General features: G+C 36.2%; 1 long non-coding RNA gene across 1 annotated transcript in view; it reads right to left on the bottom strand.

Moving 5' to 3' along the window:
* The window catches only part of LOC126917480 (uncharacterized), a 108,958-nt gene that overhangs the window by 56,634 nt on the left and 32,547 nt on the right, over positions 1-19,777 (bottom strand). The gene's annotated exons all lie outside the window — the stretch shown is intronic.

Below are 19,777 nucleotides of genomic sequence, written 5' to 3'. Positions count from 1 at the left end.
ATCACTCTAATATCCAATAGCCGATATGAAAATAAGAATAGTTAGAAAATAGTTATCCGTAAATTTACTATGTAGTTGCAATAGTTTTCTATAAATGTGTTTTGTGCACACCTTTTATAGTCGATTTTGGTAATGATAGACGAGTATTATGTGTGTCACGTATCTGTATAATGAAAGAAGGGAGACGAGAGAGATCGGCGCAAGAATATAAATAGAATCCCTGATGCCATGGAAGTGGTTCCACCCCATTGTCACAAGCGGTCAGTCGAAACTTCCGATCTTTACGTTCTGTCAAACTTGTTCCTCTTAATGTGCGACTGTTACTTCGCAGATATTCATTGAATTTTAACGAGCCTATTTGCAACCTCTATACATACCTCTAAACAAATAATAACGGAAGAAACAATAATAATAGAATATAAAGAGGAAAGCAACAGAAGCAAGCAAAACCGCGCGCTACTTTGGAAGGAGGCCGCTTTCTGGCAATTTTTCGCACACCTTAAAAGTCTCAGCAGCGTCGCTAAGTATCAAAAAGTAGCTCGTATTACTTAACAACATGGCATCGTAGAAAAAAGGACCCGTAGTATGCTATAGATCAGATACATGTATCCTCTCCTACCCCCGTCATCGCCATATGTACCCAGTTTCCTCCCTCTTTCTCTCTTTAACCCCTTCCTACGAGCAACTTCCTACGACGTGTCGGTAAATCGTATCGGTATACGCCTGTAGCCAGGACCAGCCTGCAGGTAAACAACACGTAAAATCTTACGCACCAATACACGCGTGTAACACGGACAAACCTGCACACACACGCGCGTACCACACCGCGAGAAAGAGAGAAGATCGATCGCAGGAGAGGCAGGTGCTGAGAGAGCGACAGCTGCGAATTTCGCGATCTTCCTTTATATACCGAAGGAACCGAGAGAGCCTTTAACCCATTCCTTCTCGTCCTAATGGGCCATGGTTTGTAGAGGTTCTTCTACCTTGTGGCGCAAACGTCCAATGAATATCGAAGAGAAAGGAGGAAGGGGAACGAAAAGAAGGGAGAACGTATCCGTCGCTTCCATACGGAAGATAAATATTCATCGATCCGCCAGGGGAATAGGATCCTCGTGACGAATCCTATCGACGCGGAGCAGCACGCTTCTGCTGTATCGGGGGTAGTTTATTAAACGGAGAAACTCGTCGTTTCACCATGTAATTTCTGTTCTTCTTCGCGGACTTGGAATCTCCTCGTGACGTTTATACGTAGCTTTTTATTGTTATCAACGATTCTATTGCGAGTAACGAACGATTGGACAAGGGACTCCGTAGAGGCTGAGTTATAGTGCTCGAGGGAAATTTAATTCGAACTTTTTATGGGTAGACTGCGGATTTCTATGGATTCATGTGGAATTTAAAAGTCTAAAAATGTACAGTATATTTAGAAGAACAGAACACTATCTGGAGAAATGGAAAGATTAAGGCAGTCGGTGGTAAAACGTCTCCAGGCTTGCGCTCGGATGCAAGGAGGTCATGTTGGACAGCTCTTGTGAAGGCGTGCGCAGATACAGTTTGTTAGAAAAGAAGCTCGCTATGACTCGAAAATAAGATGAAATAGGGTATATGTTTATGTAAACTCTTTTCCTTTGTTTTCGTATGCAAAATCCATCGCCGAGGTGGATCCCCGATATTACGGAACACCCTGTATATGTAATTTCTTATTGTTAGCTGTCAGGCAGCCTCCGTACGACAAAAAGTCAAGCATTAATTCTGAGTTCAATTCTGAGTACAAATTACGAGCAATTATGGTAAAAAGAAAACGTAAAGAGGGAAAAATTGTGCCTTCTTTTTTGACTCAGCCTTTATGGATCAATTAGCAAAAGTTATATTTCACACTGTACTTTGTATGAATATTCGTTCGCACGTGTTACGTCCGTGTTTTATTTCCTTTCATTCGGCTTTATTTCTCGTTTTTCTTACGCTCTGTTTTGCAACCAACTTTCTCGCAACACGTGACGATAAACGTCCCATACACGTCGAGTAAACAGGTCCAGAACAGTTGGCGAACAAGTGACCGCGAATGCTGTGTAAATAATCGAGGGTAGGGTTCGACCGTCTTTTTGTCACAATACAGGAAGCGAAGGAGTCGGAAATGACGAAGTAAGAAACTGTGTTTTTAATAGTTTTCGTTTCGCTTCCGGTAAAAATATTGTACTGTACACTTCGCTGTTTAATTGAGAGTAACGCTAATAACAACATATCGTAGCTTAGCGATAATAGTTGCACAAGTAAAAAAATTTTAAATTTACTTTTATTGCATACAAGGCCTATGTTTCTATTCTTATCGTGTAAAACTACGTATTTATTTTAGTATTAGTATTTGGTATTTTCAAAGCTGTACATTTTAAAAAGCCTCGTAGTTTAAAAGTTTTAAAGTTTAAGTTTTCGCGCCACTATCAATGCCAAGCAGCGACATGCATGCACAAACTTAAAGTACGTAGTCAAAGTATGAGATCCTAAGGTTTGAAATTTGAAAAATCACATCTTACGCATTAAAATGGAAGGGAAGGCTTTGGTTCTCGATGGAGAAACTATTCAAAGTAAGATCAAGCAGGATCATTTTCGAGCAAGTTTGATAGGGTCATCAATCATACACACGTGACTTTTGCTAAGGGTGAATTGAACATTGCATACATTATAGAACATTCTAACCAATGATATTTTACCAAGTAGGCAATATGTTATACTATTTCCTTCGAGTATGACTCTAATAAAGGTAAAAAATAATCATAAACAAAATGAAAAATTAGAGAAGAAAACAGAGTAACACTAAAGTACAAAAAAAAGAATCAAAGAAATATTATTATTTCGAAAACACCTGAGAAAATAACCTTCGAACTTCACAATCATCCCACAACATTTTCTGAGGTCAGGTTTTCCCGCCATGATTCGGCTATACCTGGAACGACACGCATTTTTCAAGTCCGCTGGGATCGAATTTGTCTCTCGATTTCCTTAAAATCCGACAACCAGTCGGAAATACTCCGGATTTGGATCGATTAATCATACTTGTCGGCAGGATTTTCATGGAAGGCCACGTGAAAAATGCAGACCAGACGAAAAAAGGGAAGAAAAGACGAGTGTGCGCAAACGTAAGAAGGGACAGGGTAGGAAGAAGTTTGCTCGGTGAAAAGAAGAAAAGGAAGAGGAACAAGAGGGAGATCCGGTGATCTCTTTTCTTCTTTCGCCAGCTGGATTAGTCGAAACTTCATAGGAGCTCGAACCCTCGGCCTTTTGCACGAATAACACACAACAGAAAAGCCCGCCTTCCCTATCTTTTTCGCTCGCCTCTCGTCCATCATCCCGACTACGAAAAGGTTCACCTGGATTGTACGACGTTTACTTTTACTTCCTGCATTTGGAACACGAGGCGATGTCATCGTGGAAAAGTGAAGCAGATAAGTGGCCCGGATTCTCCTTACCGAATTGGGCCACCGAATTCCAGGTGCAAACCAACACCATCGAACGCAGGTGTAATCACTAAATGATTTTTTTCGTGTCGGTTTTGGTGCAGCGTGTGGAGAGACAGATGAGTTGTGTTATAGCCAGGTCGTCGTTTTGATAGAAAGTCGCCGCTTATCTCTACCAAACGTAATATCAAGATCGTGGCACGTGCTCTAATTTTCAAAACTGCAAAAGTTTTTTATTACAAATATTAGTTGACTATGAATTCTTAGCATGTTTGGAAAAGCGATTTGGTTTTCAACGATATTTAGTTGATTTTTGTTGATTTACTCATACTACTGAAAAGTGTTTTCTTATTGCAGCAGCACGTTCGATCAATGCTGTTAATTCATTCAATTGTAGAATTCTAGTGTTGCGGTAAGAGAAAAAAAAGTAACATTTTTCAATCGTAGACAATATTTCTCTGATTCTATTCTCTTTGTATTTGGATCTGTATCATTCAACTTTGTTACTACATTAACGCAGGCTTTCCATATCGTGCTTTACTATAATCAATTTAATTTAAATTAATTTATGATTTGACGTAGTTTATTTCATAGTTATGCGATGAACAGATTACACGAACAACCCGACGACCTTGTTCGTGAACCTCGATTATCGCGAATGTATAAAACGATAGGTACAGCTCAATAATGATGCTCAAGCTCGAGATCGCAACAAGAAGAACGAAGATCGACCTTCCATCAGCCTTCAAACTTCGTGTTGCGAGTACGCGCGCGTGAAATTAATGAAACATTTCACTTTGATTTTTTGCTCGGCGATAAGCTCGTTCAACGATCGTAGCCGGTTTATCCGCACACAGAGCTCTCTCTCTTCGCTTCATTTCAGATTTCTTAGATTGGTTCTACCCTCTTTTGTCCAAAATTCGCCGACTCATTGGCGTCTTCGATGTGCAACATTGTTGCAGACGCGTACGGAAACGAGCGAAACAGCTTTCGATGTCCGGAGATGATTCGACAAAAAACCAGCCACCATCAGTTCGCGAAGTTCGAACCATGGTTGGTGGAACTTCGCGATATTATCTGGCTTCGTGTACAGTTCCACGAACCCATTTTTGCTGGTTACGTGATAAACCAGTTTGGATATGGAGAAAGCCAGTGTCTGTTGAACCAATTTGTCTCAAATTGACATAAACTTTTATAGCTATCTACAGCTATCTCAGCTGTATATTCATTATGCTTCGTATAAAGGGAGCAAGTATGTCAACTTCGTTGGTAATTATATTTTATTATTATTTTGTTATTAAAACGAAATGTTTTCAAAAATACGAGAAAGCCTGCTTTCTTTATTCTTCTTGCGATTACACAGTTTGCACCCTCTACATTCAGTGGTTACAAAACGTATTTGCACATAGCCCTATTTTTCAATGAAGCGTTTTGTTTTTTATCAGCTTCTACACTTCATTTTCATAATATCAAATTTATTTATAATTATACGAAAGTGCTGTTAAATGATACGAAATCTAATCTACTTGGGAAGGGATTACAGGGGAGAAACGAGAAATAAAGTGGCCACGGAAGAAGCTCCATAAATAAAATTCATAATCGTAAAATAAATTCTTCGTGTCGGCATAAATATACGCATAAATCGCTAGAATAGAATTATTATACTACTATTATACTAGATTTATTATACTTGAAATATTTGCTACGTATTATTCTATAATCACCTGATCAACAATAAAAGAGAGAGGCAGAGGGAGCGCAATTCATTCTTATAGTCATTCTTATAGTATAAAATAATCTTCAACCGCTCACAGTTACGACGTTGCAGTAAATTCCGTTATCCTGATTACACTGTGCTTCTCTAATACTAACCGCTCAAGGCTGTTGCCCATTAATCCCGAAGATTGAAAGATATTAACAATACAATGATCCATCTTTCCTCTTTGATCTTTCTTTAACACCAATCGTCTTTCTCCATTCAATTGCCTAGCTGATTGACAAAGGTCGATTTTTCAAACTGTACGCTTGGCTTGTAAAGTGATGTTTAATACGGACAGCAAAGGGACGAGGATCAAGGATTAAAGAAGATCGTACAATCTTTTTTAACGATCTTTTAGTCTCATGTATATCGCATCTAAAATGATACGAGCTCGATTTTTCTGTCTTCGAGCCGTTATCTTTTCGGAAATTGTTGCTCCCTGCAGAGATATCATTCTAATTATGGCTTCCTTAATTGCATACGGTGCTGAATTCGCTGTACATTTCCACGCACGCAAAAGTGTGATTCGATCTCCGTATATTCTTTGGCAATGTAGTTGGGTAAGCGTAATTTCGAACAATTTCGTTGCAAGATTAATTTGTGTACTTCTAAATTAGCCATCTCTTTCAGATTGGTATAATTACTTTAGCGAACTTTTGCAACACGATATTTCTTGACTTTCCCTATTTTCATACATGCTTTAGAATATGTAAATGAATTTTTTGATTAAATTTCTCAAAAGAAGTGTATAATTAATTTTGTTTACGCCGTTTGTGCAAGATTTTACGAATACAACGACAATACGAAGTGTTTAAAACAGCAAATTATCAAAGTTAGAATTGCAAATATCTATATGTCTTTTAAAAGTAGCGTCTGCACGTAAATTACTACGATTTCTCCTAGAAAATTGCTAAATCAATAATGCCTCGTTCGGACCTTACTTAATCGATCTCACTTGGATCCAAATTTTCCAACCTGCATGTTACGTGTCGTGTACTCACGTTCCATTCCCATCTGACGACCATTAATTAAACTTAATTTCAAACCAAACACTACCATCGCACACATCGCACTGTGAACGCCGAGTTGCACAAAGAAGTCACGCAATTCGTCAAGCCAAACAGTGAAATAAAAATTGTGTAGACGTGTCAATATCTATTCGAAAACGTATCTAAATATAATAATTATTACTGGATAGTACGGAAACCTACTGTACGAATCGCGAATAAGAAAACTTAGATTTCTTCAAATTTCATAAAATTATAGAACGTTGGCGTAAGAGCAGCGATCGAAGAACAAAACGGTAAAGAAATTCTCGAAATTCCCTCTTATCGTAACAATGCTCGAAAAGCGAGTAAGAAGTCAATGTTTGAAAAAGAAAAAGGAAGAAAAGAAAAAATTGCAAATGAAATGTTAAACGCGACGATGACGCTTAATGGATTAAAAACGGGGAGTCGAGGCATTTTATAAATCCTGTACAATCATGCTGCTCATATACGTCGGCCTTCATCTCTACCTCTCTCATTAATTCATCCTCCCCAACAACGTCGAAACGGATGCGTATCTATTCGAATGCGACGCCGGTTGCACGGATGTATATCTGAAACTTATGTAGCAGAACAAATATTTCCGGAGGTACGACGAGTTCTGCCATTCGATGGAAAAAGTATTTATAAGAGGCGAGCATTTATTTTCTCTCCGCCCTTTTTCGTTTTTACCGTCCTCGTCTCGTTGCCTCCTCCTTTCCATTTTGACGAGAAGTCGCGTATGTACGGTTTAACCTTGCCACTTTACGCGCGACATGGCTGCCGTCTCGCGCTCTTTAACCGTACAACTCTTCCGCAGGTGTATATAAAATCATGCAGGTGTATGAAATTCACCCTTGCCCGGCCTGCAGACCAGCAATTTTGTTGCATTAAAATACGCGCCGCGACGCGCGAAACAACCGCCCGAGGAACCATTACGCGATCGTAGTTAGCCTGAACGCTTCTTGCTGCAGAGGGTTGTCGCGATGACGTTTCACGATCTCCTCATGATTTTATGTTCGCCTCTCTTTGGCGCACAGACAATTAAAAATACGATTGTGTTGCTTCGCAGCAGCAGGGATATGTAAATTATGTCGCAAAGATCGGAATAACGATCGTGGATGTTGAAAGATTCTCATGCAGAAATTCAATGGCGCATTGTACATTGTAAAATATGTATACGTATACCAAGATCGTAGAAGGGGCAGAAACATCATAGATCGGACTTTTCAATTTTTATATCGCAGTTAGTTATTTTAACATTTTATATCAGCGATGTTGAAATCAAATACATACGTATATTTGTCATAAGTTTGGATATTTCAAAAATATTACTTGCTTACTAGGTTTACGTACCATTTTTTAGCCATCGGTGAAAATCAGAAAATCAACGGAAATGGGCTTATCACGTGACCTTTGCGTGATTTTACAGGAAGATGTTCAAGTTCAACGACGTGGGGTTTCTTACGTGAAAAGAAGATTAGTTAACAGTATTCTTGGGTTCAAGATTCGGAGCATCATTTTGGGCTCAGGTTAAGAATAGATTCGAGTTTCTATAACAGTATCTTCTAAGCAGCTATTTTTGAGGTCTGGAGCAGCTCTGTTTATAATCACTATAAATTGCTTACGTTTGTGATTACACGGCTTCGAGCACTCTTGTTTTTTAATTATCCATGTACTTTCTATTCGAATAATTGAAACTAAATTATAGAAATCAGTATACTTCAGCTCTTTATCAAGATTGTTTCGTTGATCAAAAGTTATTACACTTCAATTAACATTTCTTCGAATGAGTTACTCGTGCGCTATCCGTTTCTTAAAAAAAGAAAACACTCGGGAAAGGCGCATTTGACTGTTATTGCGAATATGCATAGCAATTTTATACTTTCATTAAATTCTTTGTAAGATCGTTAATTACGAAAGTGAAAAGTACTTTCGAAAATTTTACAATTAACATTTCAGCTGCACGATTAAACGTATAAAATAATTGTACGCGATCCACGAAGAAAATAATTGTTAATCGTATTATATTATCTGTTGTTATATTATATTATATATTATAGTATAAATATATTTTTTATATCATGACAATATATGTTATATCCGACTACGTACCAGTTATACGTAATAATTTAACCAGAAATTTTTTATGGTGACAGCGATTAAATACAACTGGATCGAAGGCATACAAAGTTTATGCGGGTTGTCAATCTTCTTTAACAGTCTTGACCGTAAGAAAATGGTTAGCTAATTAACAACGCCGGATAATTAACAAATATAAAATTTAAAGATATAATTGTCAACCTGATTTGATGATTAAAAATATCTATTATTTGAAAATTGTCTTGAAAATCATATTTGTAGATACACGCAGATTTTTTAAAAAATTGTATTTTACAAATTATGAAAAAAACTGCGCGGATATTGTTTATCCATCTTTACACTATAGATGGAATATTGCAAAACTCGAGTCTTTTACGTTATCCGTTATAAACTTTTTCCTTCGTGCGCAACATCGATCGAACAAGATGGCTGCATTAGTTCTGCCTCGTTTTGCAGGTGCAACACACGAACTTGCCCCAGTACGAGCTGCCGCACTGCAATTTCGTTGCAATGTACTCCGCATAATGTTTCAGAAAATGTATCGTTAGCATGATTGAAACGTAAAACACGGGCCCCGATGAAAGCTTCACGCCGAAACTGGCTGTGGTCCACGTTTCAAGCAAATTGTGTTTTTTTACGAGTTCCAGCCAGTTTCTTTCCCTTTACGTCTTTCCTTTTTCATTTATCCTTACGCGAGAATTAATCATTTTTTTTTATTTATGACTTTTATTCTTTCTTTTACAAACTGGGATAATATCTCCTTTTATTATTATCATCGTACATTTAAATTGTTTTTAACATTAATAATATCGATCTTCCCGATCTCTTTGCATTTATTCTACACAATTGCATGGCTAAAGATATTTTCCTCCCAAAATTTTCAGATACTTTATTCGTACAAATTTTACTCCTCCGACCATAAACAAATCCAAGCAGAACAGAATAATTACTAATTACGTTTCTTTGCATATTTGATTCCACAAGTTACGTAATTTGCCCTCCACACGAACGAATAAAATATCGCCACATAGCAAGTAATAAAAATGAAAATTTCTAAATATAGGAATTATCATATCGAAGAGATTATTAATCAGTTCGGTTTCCATCATTTTCTATCTAATTAATTCGCGTTGCTCGTGGCACGTGTCCTCGTCTCCTAGAACTTGTACACCTGATTCACCGGCGTTGTTAGAGTCGCTGAAGCCTTTAATCGCGCGATCTTATCGTCGAACCACGACCACGACCACGACCACGACGACGCCGAGGACGCCATTTTTGTCCTCGTCGTCGACGCGCAACCTCGTCCGGTGAGTATCGCCATTTAATTCCATACTAACGTTCAAATAAAACGAACGGCCAATTAAATTTGCCCCGGTGTGGCAGCCTTGGTCCGCCTAGCCGCTTATTTCTTCCCGGGATTTTTTCGTTTGATTCGAATGCGGGTGCCACCTGCTCGCGCCTCCATGACTTTAGGATCCGTTCGCGTGCTCGATCGCGCACGCACCATCGCTTTGCTCGCTGCTCGCCTCCGTCACAACGCAGAAGACGCGACGCCCCAACTAGCGATGAACTTGCGTTTGCGATAATGAGCTTATCGAGCATTTTTTATCGGTACGCTCCAAGCGTTTCTTCTCTTTTCGTTTGGTCGAAAGAGAGGACGGGATGTGTCATTCTTCCGAGGAAAAATTTGAATGCCAGTGTCGTGATTTTTGGACTTTTTGTCACTGTATATAGGGTGTTTCAGCATAGATCGTACATTCTCTTCTTTTTGTTTTATTTGGAGGTAGTTTACAATGAATTCTCATTGACAATTATAAGTAATTTATTCTGGCGTGGTAGTATAACGTGAATAACAAACGATTATCGTATGTTTGATTCTAGTTGAATCTAATGTTCAAATCTAGAGGGTAATGTCTTTTTAGTCTGCGGATCTGATCCGTCGTGTCAAATAATTGGGTAAATAGTGGGTTTTGGTGGTTGTTAATTCTTATGTTATATCTATTACTGAATTTGGATATTTCTTCTTTAACTGTAGGTACCTTAAGATGGAAAGATCGTACACTTGGTGTAGAATTTTATACAGTGATGTACAAAGGTTGTTATTCGCGAAGGTTTAGAATTCTCTTTCATTCTTTCACATAGTTTTTGGACAAATTTGTGTCTACGAGTTATTCTTAAATTGGTATCGCTGAGATTAATTATGGAATTTTTAATTTAATCTAACTTTATTCCCAGACATTTAAAATATTGCGGACAATTTAAAATATAAAATAAAATATTCTGATAACATAACGCGTTTCAATGTCTGATAGCAAAGGAAACGGTTGTTATCTAATGGCTCGCAGCGTATGCCGTTGCTTTAACACAGGGAACGCGTAACATTCGGGTCATCGGTTCGCTTCAAATTTTGTGCATAGTTGACGCATATCCTGTATAATAACTGTTGAGGTTATTCGGTGTATAAAGAGAGAAAACGCGTGGATAAAGTGTAAGGTACAAAATATATATATTTCATTTAATAGAGAAGTGTAATAACAAGTAGGAATACAATTTGAGCTGGTCCAGGTCCGCACGCTAGCAGTGTTACCTTATAACTAAAAAACCCGAAACCAACGTCGCCTGTTTACTATTTATGGTCTGCTTTCCTGCTATTCTTTTGTCTACATGCTGTCGATGGCTTCGGCGCTTGAGAAAACTAAGAAGACCAGATGTGGAGTTTTCCTAGAAGCGGTGACCACTTCTCAACAATAACGACTCGAAGGTACAAAATACGATGTACAAAGTTTCATAAACTATTTATACCTTTTATCCATAACGCGAACGAATTTAACAATGTCCATAATACGTCGAAAAACAACAAATTCATCTGCTACCCGTATATCTCACACGTACCCTCGTTCAACCGAAGAAAAATAAAGTTCGAGTCTGAGGGTTGCGCTAAGGCTAGGACGTACTATTTAATTATTCTAGAAACGAATAAGGAAACGTTATTCTTCGAACAGAACAGACACGAAGCTGCCATAAAGAACATGTCACGACGATCGATAAGACGTAAGAAATAGGAAATTCAAATAGGTATCATTGGCGCCAAGTAATTAACGAGCGTTGGCTATGTCGAACACGTGTGTAAACGCAGTGCGTGTGCACGGAAAAGAAACTGCTTAGAATCGCTAATTTCCCATCGAGTTCTCGAATACAGGTTACCAAGGGACAAACACATTCTGATTTTGATTTTTCCGTTTCGCCAGTGTGTTATGGAGACTTTTAAGTCGGCTTTTGATTACCGAAAATGTTCGATCGTATCGCCGTCGATTTAAATATCCGGTAGAGGTAATCACGGAGGGAATTAAAATTAAACGCTTTCTAAATCTTATTGGATTAATAGCTTCGTTAATATTCATTATTTACATGGAACTGACCAGGTGCAAAGGAAGCTACGATTGCTCGGCAAGGCGAACCAAAATTCAGGGAAATTAATATTAGGGAATGACGCGATTTCGTAATCGATCGACTAACGTGGAAGTGGGGAATGATATCTCGCTGGTTTGCGAATTCGCGAGAAAGTTAGTTTGTTAATTTGTGGCGAAGTTATGGATTATAATGTCGTAGCATTACAAATGCAAATTTTAATTTCTAAATGAAGCACTGGGTATATGAAAAGTGGGGTAATAGAATTTTGTAATATAAAACGAGAAGATACGACGGTGAACATTTTTGACCTACTTAAAAACTATGAATGAATAGAAAAGTTTGAGCAAGGGTCTGAATTGGAACTTCAAACTAACTGGTCGGAAACAGGTTTTAGAGTTGATTAGAATAGAATGTCAAAATGTATTAACAGGAAATAGTTTTAGGTGAAACTTCGGAAGCAGTTAATCGACTATAAAAATTTTAGGCCAGACGATTCTTTGTATGTACTTTGGGATAAATAAAAAATTGCGAAAGACCTTTGCATTAAGATTCAGTGTGTCGAATTTGAGTTAAACGTATTTTTATATATCCAAGATAGTGTCACAGATTTTTAAAATTATCGTGTAATAAAATTTTTTAACTTTTAATATTTCATTCGCCTAATAAAATTTAAATTTTATCATTCGATCGAACATGTTGTGCTACCTAGCAGGGCACGCGTCAACTACGTAATACAGGGCATACGTTTACCGACTCAACAACGCTTTAAAATATGCACATACGTATATATATTTTGCATTCGGTTCTAATAAAAAGCTCATTGGCATGAAAATTGGTTGAAAAGTTCCTAATTTATTAGTAATTTCTTTCAAGTAGTTAAGAAATATTTTAATAGCATTAACTAAATAGAGGAATGTTATGTCTATTCTATACCTTACTTGTGTTAATATGTATGTTTGAGACACTAACGTGATACGCAATAGGTGTGATATTCAAAAATTTTCACGTCCTACTATTTCGGGTGATGGTCACGTAACTCCCCACATTATTTTCGTGTCGTACGCGACGTTCAGTAGTGACAATCTACAATTACCGACGTACGGTTTATGTTGGTAATACAGTATGTAGTTACCAGCAAAGTTAATATGTGTTGATAAAGTAGATATTCGCAACTGTTACCGTTTTATCACTCGATAATACTTGCTGTCGTTTAATTATTTTCCTTAATTTGCCAAGTATTGGTAACAGAATTTATTATTGACTAGCGGTAAAATACACTTGACACCTCAATTAAATGCACGATAAACTTGACATTCAATCATTTAGTAAATTTGTATGTAGTCAATGTTTGTGCCTGCATTTAATCAATGCAGGTGGCATCGTCGCTTTCTCTCATTCTATTCTTTATTAAAATGCGAGTGTTCAAGGCGAATGTCATTTCACTACATGATATATTTATCGCTTTTAATGATTCAGTTGAATATGTAGGAAGTCGGTATTACAGAACATGAGACAGGTAGTCTCGTACGCATGCATACATGTAATATCTATTTTGTGATTCAGTCATGGAAAATACAATTGACCGATGATGGTTGAATCTTAAGAATACTTCGACGACAACGAAGCCATGCTGTATTCATCATTGCTGCATCATTGCTGTTCAGCAATGCGGTATGTAGGACGAAACATCATAGAGATCCCTATAATTTCTATTACGGACATAAAAAATATTTCTATAAATTTATTCAAAGATATAACTTTCGTAACGCCTTAACATTTAATCAAGAATAAATATAAGAATTTTATCTGTTCCATTTTTCCAAAGAACTACTCACAGTTGTATAGATATACAATTTATTTGCACTTTATACATGAAATGTTTACATGAGATATTCAATAAACTTTGTACTCGTTCAACAGAACATTAAAAAAAAAAATAAAAAAAAAAAAATAAAAAAAAAATAAAAGTGATACACTGATCTAACAGCTATTACGTGACTATTACTTCTGTTTTAATACGAAATACCATTTCGTCGCATTCAAACTATTTTTCTAATTTTATTCCGATTTTCCTTCTAATTTTCTATCAAACTTCCTAATGTATAATTCGCTCTTAGTTGTGTCCCTATGATATTTAGCCTAACGAAGTTCACTATTTCGATTTACTATATACACTTACTACAAATCAATGTCGTAGTATCAATGTCGTATTTTATAATATTACACAGCTTTTCATCGGATTAATTGGCAATAATAAGCTATATGTATATCAATTCACGTGTTGCGTGCTTTAAAAAATATCGAGCACCATAAATTCTATTGAAATGATTAAATGAAGCTTAAAAGACGGAATGTCATGCACAAGCTTTATTTTATTATTAGGAGATATCTTCTATTAGGAAGCTTCGTAATTAAAATCACCATAAACAATGTTCATCTCAATACTGAAACAAACTTATAATATACGTGACATCTTTTGTCAGAATAATTCGTTAATCACGCGTGCGAAGTTTGAATAGCTGACTGGGCGGACACTCTGTATACGTTCGTGTGTATCATACTCACGCTGAAAATAGATAATTTCCACTAACAACAAACGATAAGCACTGCACTCAATCAATACAGGTCGATAGCGCTTTCAATTGCAAACTGAAATTTTTACAATATTCACTCAACGATCCTCGAATATTTGTCTTTTATATATTACCAATTTGTAGTTATTCTCTTCATGGAAGCATATGATGCGCAGAACATCCAAAAACCGATATTCATTAATTAAAAATGTTTGTTTAATTTTTCGTCTTTAATAAATTGCAACGTTTATGACATCACGCAGAAACGTACATAAAAGAAATATTCAGAGATGTGCAATTAAATTTTGTACGCCAAGGGACGGAATTAATTCTAGCAACATCGTGACATACACAGGTAAAAATTAAATTACGACTGATAGGACGTCGAATAGTTTTTCAAAGAAGGAAATTATCTGCGAAAACTGACAAGCGCGAAGAGAGAATTTCGATAAATTCTCATAAGGGCAACAAGTCCTGACTGTGACGTGGTTACAATCTAAATGCTGTTTATGCACGTACTTTTGTCTGCTTGCCTGAAAGCATATCGTTGAAAATGGAAAAGCAGACGTAGATATAAGATCATTTTCTGTAGAGCTGCATCTTTTCAGATACAGAGAAAGATGTATGTAAAAGGCATGCAACAAAGACGATAGAAAATGAATCATGATTTCAAATATGTTGATTTCTACGACAAAGGAAGCTTTATAGAGAAAAATCTGCAGACTTCAGGATATAAAGTTTCATAGATAGTAGAAAATTGTATAAAAATGACGTTGGAACGAATTTAACAAATTACCGGGAAAATTTTTAATCCGATAAAGAAAGGACAATAAAATTTATATTTTATACATCATCGTTTCGATCGATTCCCTGTGCTTTAAAATCTTGTTTGTAAAAAGAGAGAAAAAAGCGTACTTTTAAAATAATTACTTTAACGTTGAATTGTTTCTGGCTTTCATAATAATTCAAAATTTATAGAACATAAATCTAAGGAGAAATAAAAGATAAAGGATAAACGGAAGCTCTCAAAAATTGTGATAATTTTTTTAAATATAAAATTTTTATAACTAAATATATATTTACGAAAACGTGCCGATGTAATGCATCTAATGCGAATGATGTTTGGATAATTTTTAATTTAGATAAATTTCAGCTTAAATATTTTTATCGATTTTATGTTTGAATAGTAATTAATCCTCGTACTTCTTAACGGTATACCGAACGACACGCTAGATATTACAGCTAATAGCCTTCGCTATCGCTTTTAACTTCAGCGTAGTAATTTAGGGCATGCTTTGATTAAGCTGAACACGTCGACTTAAATAGGCGTGGAAATGGCATTAGTCTTGCATAATGTAAATTAAACAAGAGTTGCATACATTCTGTGTCGATTTTGCTTGTGTACGTGTAGCACACAATGCGTGCTACGTAAGTACTTATGGGAGAAGTCGTTCCACAATGAGTTGCAGAAACAAAGCTCTTTAGCCAGCCAAGTATTATATGTATGTTTCAACTATGAACTCCAGAAGAACGTCTTTTACTTGCCATCGATTAATCAATCGCATTGGTTAATGTCGTTTCGATTAACGCACATTTTCTATTCTATTGGCAGAAGTTGATATTTTGGATCGATTGATTTGAGAAAGAGACAGGTAAACTGTCGTTCACATTACAAACGAATTATTCTATCTATTATTTAATGAAACTAATGTGATAAAATATTAAAGTTAAAAATTAATTGTAATGGTAAAAAGATAATTGTATTAGTAATGGCTGTTGTTTAATAAACATTTGTCGACTGCGGTTGAATGGAATAATTATGATAATATTATACTTATTTGCTAAGTGTTGCATGCTCCGATTTCATGCATAGCGATATGGTCATATCTGGTGTAATAATTACATAACCCACGTGCTCATACTATATTCAACATTTTCCATTCAGTTTTCGTAATACCGTAATTTCATTCTAATTGCTTTCCCTAATTTATTTACAAGATTCATTTTATGCATTATTAAATTCTTCGCCCACTTATCTTTCGCATTCTCACATATATACCATGAAAATACAATCTAAGATAAATATCCGTTATCTTTTTTACACGTTGCACATTATTGTGGAGAATTTAAAAAATCCACATAGTAATAAATATTTTTTTCCGTAATATTTCTAGCAATATAAAATCCCTTACCAACGTAATTATTAATAATTTTAAAAACGAATATGAGCAAATTTCTACAAACTAATAAATATTCTGAAAAATTAATACAAGAATTAAATCGATCAGAGAATCAGACATTTTAAAAAGACATTCAACTTTATACGATAGGATCAAGAAAAATTGAAGAGACAGCACGACGACAGCATTGCCTTTTAATTAATCCACTGAAAATATTACGTGTCCCATTCCGCTGGTACAAAAGGATATGCATCCGTGGGCAAGACAGTTGCGCCGTTTGCGTGCAGCTTGGCGTTTACCGAGTCATTGTACCCGGCATGCGCTGATCATTATTACATATGCGCATTGCATTAAGGCAGGTCGCTGATGCACGTCAAGGAAGCACTTTCGCACAAGAATCAACTCCCTGCCGATTTCACTGGCTCCACGATGGTTCGTCAAAAGCGAAATCTTTCATCTTTCTCAAATCGTCGATTCTCGTGCGGAACGTCGACGAACGTCGTTATTAATATGATTGCTCTATGACTTGACCGAATCCCGCCACGCAGCTTTCTACGTTTCATTTTAAATAATTTTCTAAGCAAAGAGATATTTCACTTAATAACGCGCTTTCACCTTCTGGTAGAAATCTATGAAATACCATTTATTATAATTTCCGAACATGTGATCGTAACAGATCGGTACATTCACCGTGGCTAAGTTTCTTTCTGACGAATCTCGTTGATTTTTGATATATGAGCGTTATAATGTGTTAGGATTAGGTAGAAGATAGATAAGAATGACTCATAAATTATTTCGAATCTTCGTCATTTTAATACAATCTCCTAATTGAGCGAGTAATATTATTGATATCTGAGCATCGAACGTATTAATTTTGTGTTAAATATCTTTCTTAAATGTTACAAGTCCTTTCTCCGAGACACCAAAAGTTTCAGGATCGTAGCAAGTTTAATTGGATGCTTGCATATCACATAATATCAATTTCTAATTATACCTTTCCTCTGGATATTAGCTTTTATTTTGCAAGCGTATTGATCAAAGAAATCGTTGTTCTTTAGATGAAAATAAGCAGATAAACATGAAAAATTGCGGATCTTTGGTCGAGAGCACTAGATTTACGTGCGAATAGCGGTCGCACGTGCGATTGTCCGCCGTCCTTCGAAGAAAGGTTTCACCACGTGACTTACTTGAGGAACAAAAAGGAACCATCGATCGCGCCGCTATTTACGTCGGCTAACTCGATCGTTAAAATTGCTCGCCAACCCTCCGTTTTCTTTTTTATTGTCGATCATTTAAATAATTCATACGCAAAAATTATTCGCCGTTCGTTGAATACAAATCACCGGTTAATTTCATCCTTTTCGGGGACAGCTTCGAACCATTTCGATTTTGTTCCAGTTTTTCCCTCGCGTCTCACTCTTCACGCCGTGAAAAAGGAGTACGTCGAACGATTGCCACTTAATGATAGTTGCAGAAACGTTCGGAATTTACATTTCATGACGAAGGAATGCACCGTGCAATAATTCTCCCAGTTTAGAATATTTATATCCAAATAAAAAAGGAAAATAAAACAAAAATAATCATGTTGATTCTTATATGACAAGAATATATGACTATTAATTTTTTTTTTAAATAAGCCATAAATCTACAATGTTTTATAAGAGATGAACAACGTTGGTTTAATCGTTGTGTTAATCTTAATTTTAATTAATGCAATTTTTCTGTGCAATTAACGTTCCCAATATTTTTTAAATGTTCAAAAGGTTTACAACGACTCATATTTAAGGCCAAAATCAAGTGGGAAGATAGTTTCCATATGAAATTGATCGACGACGCATTTAATTTAAAAATTGCTCTGCTATCGTGCTTTTTATCCGTGGCCTTCGTATTCTGATATTATTCTCGTAATTCTTTAGTAACGAAATATATACCGAGAAGCTTCTGTAGAAAGAAATATAAAAATTTTAAACTTTTTCTGGCTTCGTTCGAATTTATTCATGATCTACGCTACAACATGCCATTATTCCCTCGACTGAATTAGAAGATGACTCCTTGCTCCGCCTTGCTCTTTCAACGATATTCAGGCTACACCATATGGTTGCTTTTTGAAGACCGAAACGAGTTAATTTTCACCGTGGTACTGTGTAATTTTGCATCTCGCGCTACCTGCACTCGCTTTTTACGTTCGTTGCTTCAGTATCACGGCGCGTTATTACCAGCGATTACCCAACGAATTCAACTTGGTAACGAGTTTCAATCCGAGTGAACATGATATGTGGATATTAATATTTATAGATCTGTTCATACCTGCTTTTCTTTGGCGGATTTTTCTTCTTGCTGTCGACGTGAGCAGACTGGTGATTGCAAGCACGTTCTAAGTCTAGATAATCTTAAATTAACATCGTTTTCATGCTATTATAATTTTTCCATTACTCCAAGCGATGCATTGAAACATCATTTTTGTTAGTTGTAATTTGAAGAAATTTCCAGTTGATAATGAGATTGTGACAACTCTCGACTGACTTTAATTTCATTTGCATAATCTGCTCTGTCGGCTGATATAAATAGCACAAAATCGGTAGCACACGACGGGAAGGCGAATAGTTAAACTTACATATTTTTTTCATCGAACAGAAAAAAATGTAATTTCTATGTAGTTGGGCTATACTTTACTTCGTAAAAGTGGGCGCATGTTATTTTCAAATTAAGAAGCTCTACTTTGTGCGATGCTACCTTCTCGAAGGTAATTTAGGTAAATTGGTAGGGAGCAAGGGTACGTAGATGTGTCTCTAAGCAAAGGTACACCTAGTGGTATACTGTTGTAGTTTTTGTCTTCTAAAAAATCAATTTGGAAAGCACGCGAAGCATGCACGTACTTCATTAAAACTTAATTAAATGGACCTTATCATCGGATTATGTATATAATATGCTCACGTAATTAACGTGGGCGGTCATGCATGTCATCTTCAGTTTGATCATTTATCTTAAGTTCTGCTTCTTTGGAACATAATTTGTCTTTGTTTTGAAATTAATAGTAACCGAACTTTAGTCAATTTAAATTCGATAATGGTATAATCATTTGAGAAAGTATATTAAAGTTATGTCGTGAAGTGGAACTCGTGAAAGCGTGTATTACATTTCCCTACACTATAAGTTTCGCGAGTAGTACATTATCGAAGACGAATGTTTATAAGTATAATAGAATAATATTGAACGGATGTCGATAGAAACAGAAGCAGTGTAACAAGGTACAAAGCTGCTCAGTAAATCACGC

Source organism: Bombus affinis, chromosome 6, assembly GCF_024516045.1.
Source record: "Bombus affinis isolate iyBomAffi1 chromosome 6, iyBomAffi1.2, whole genome shotgun sequence".
Lineage (NCBI taxonomy): Eukaryota > Metazoa > Arthropoda > Insecta > Hymenoptera > Apidae > Bombus > Bombus affinis.
This window is presented reverse-complemented; position numbering and strand designations above follow the sequence as displayed.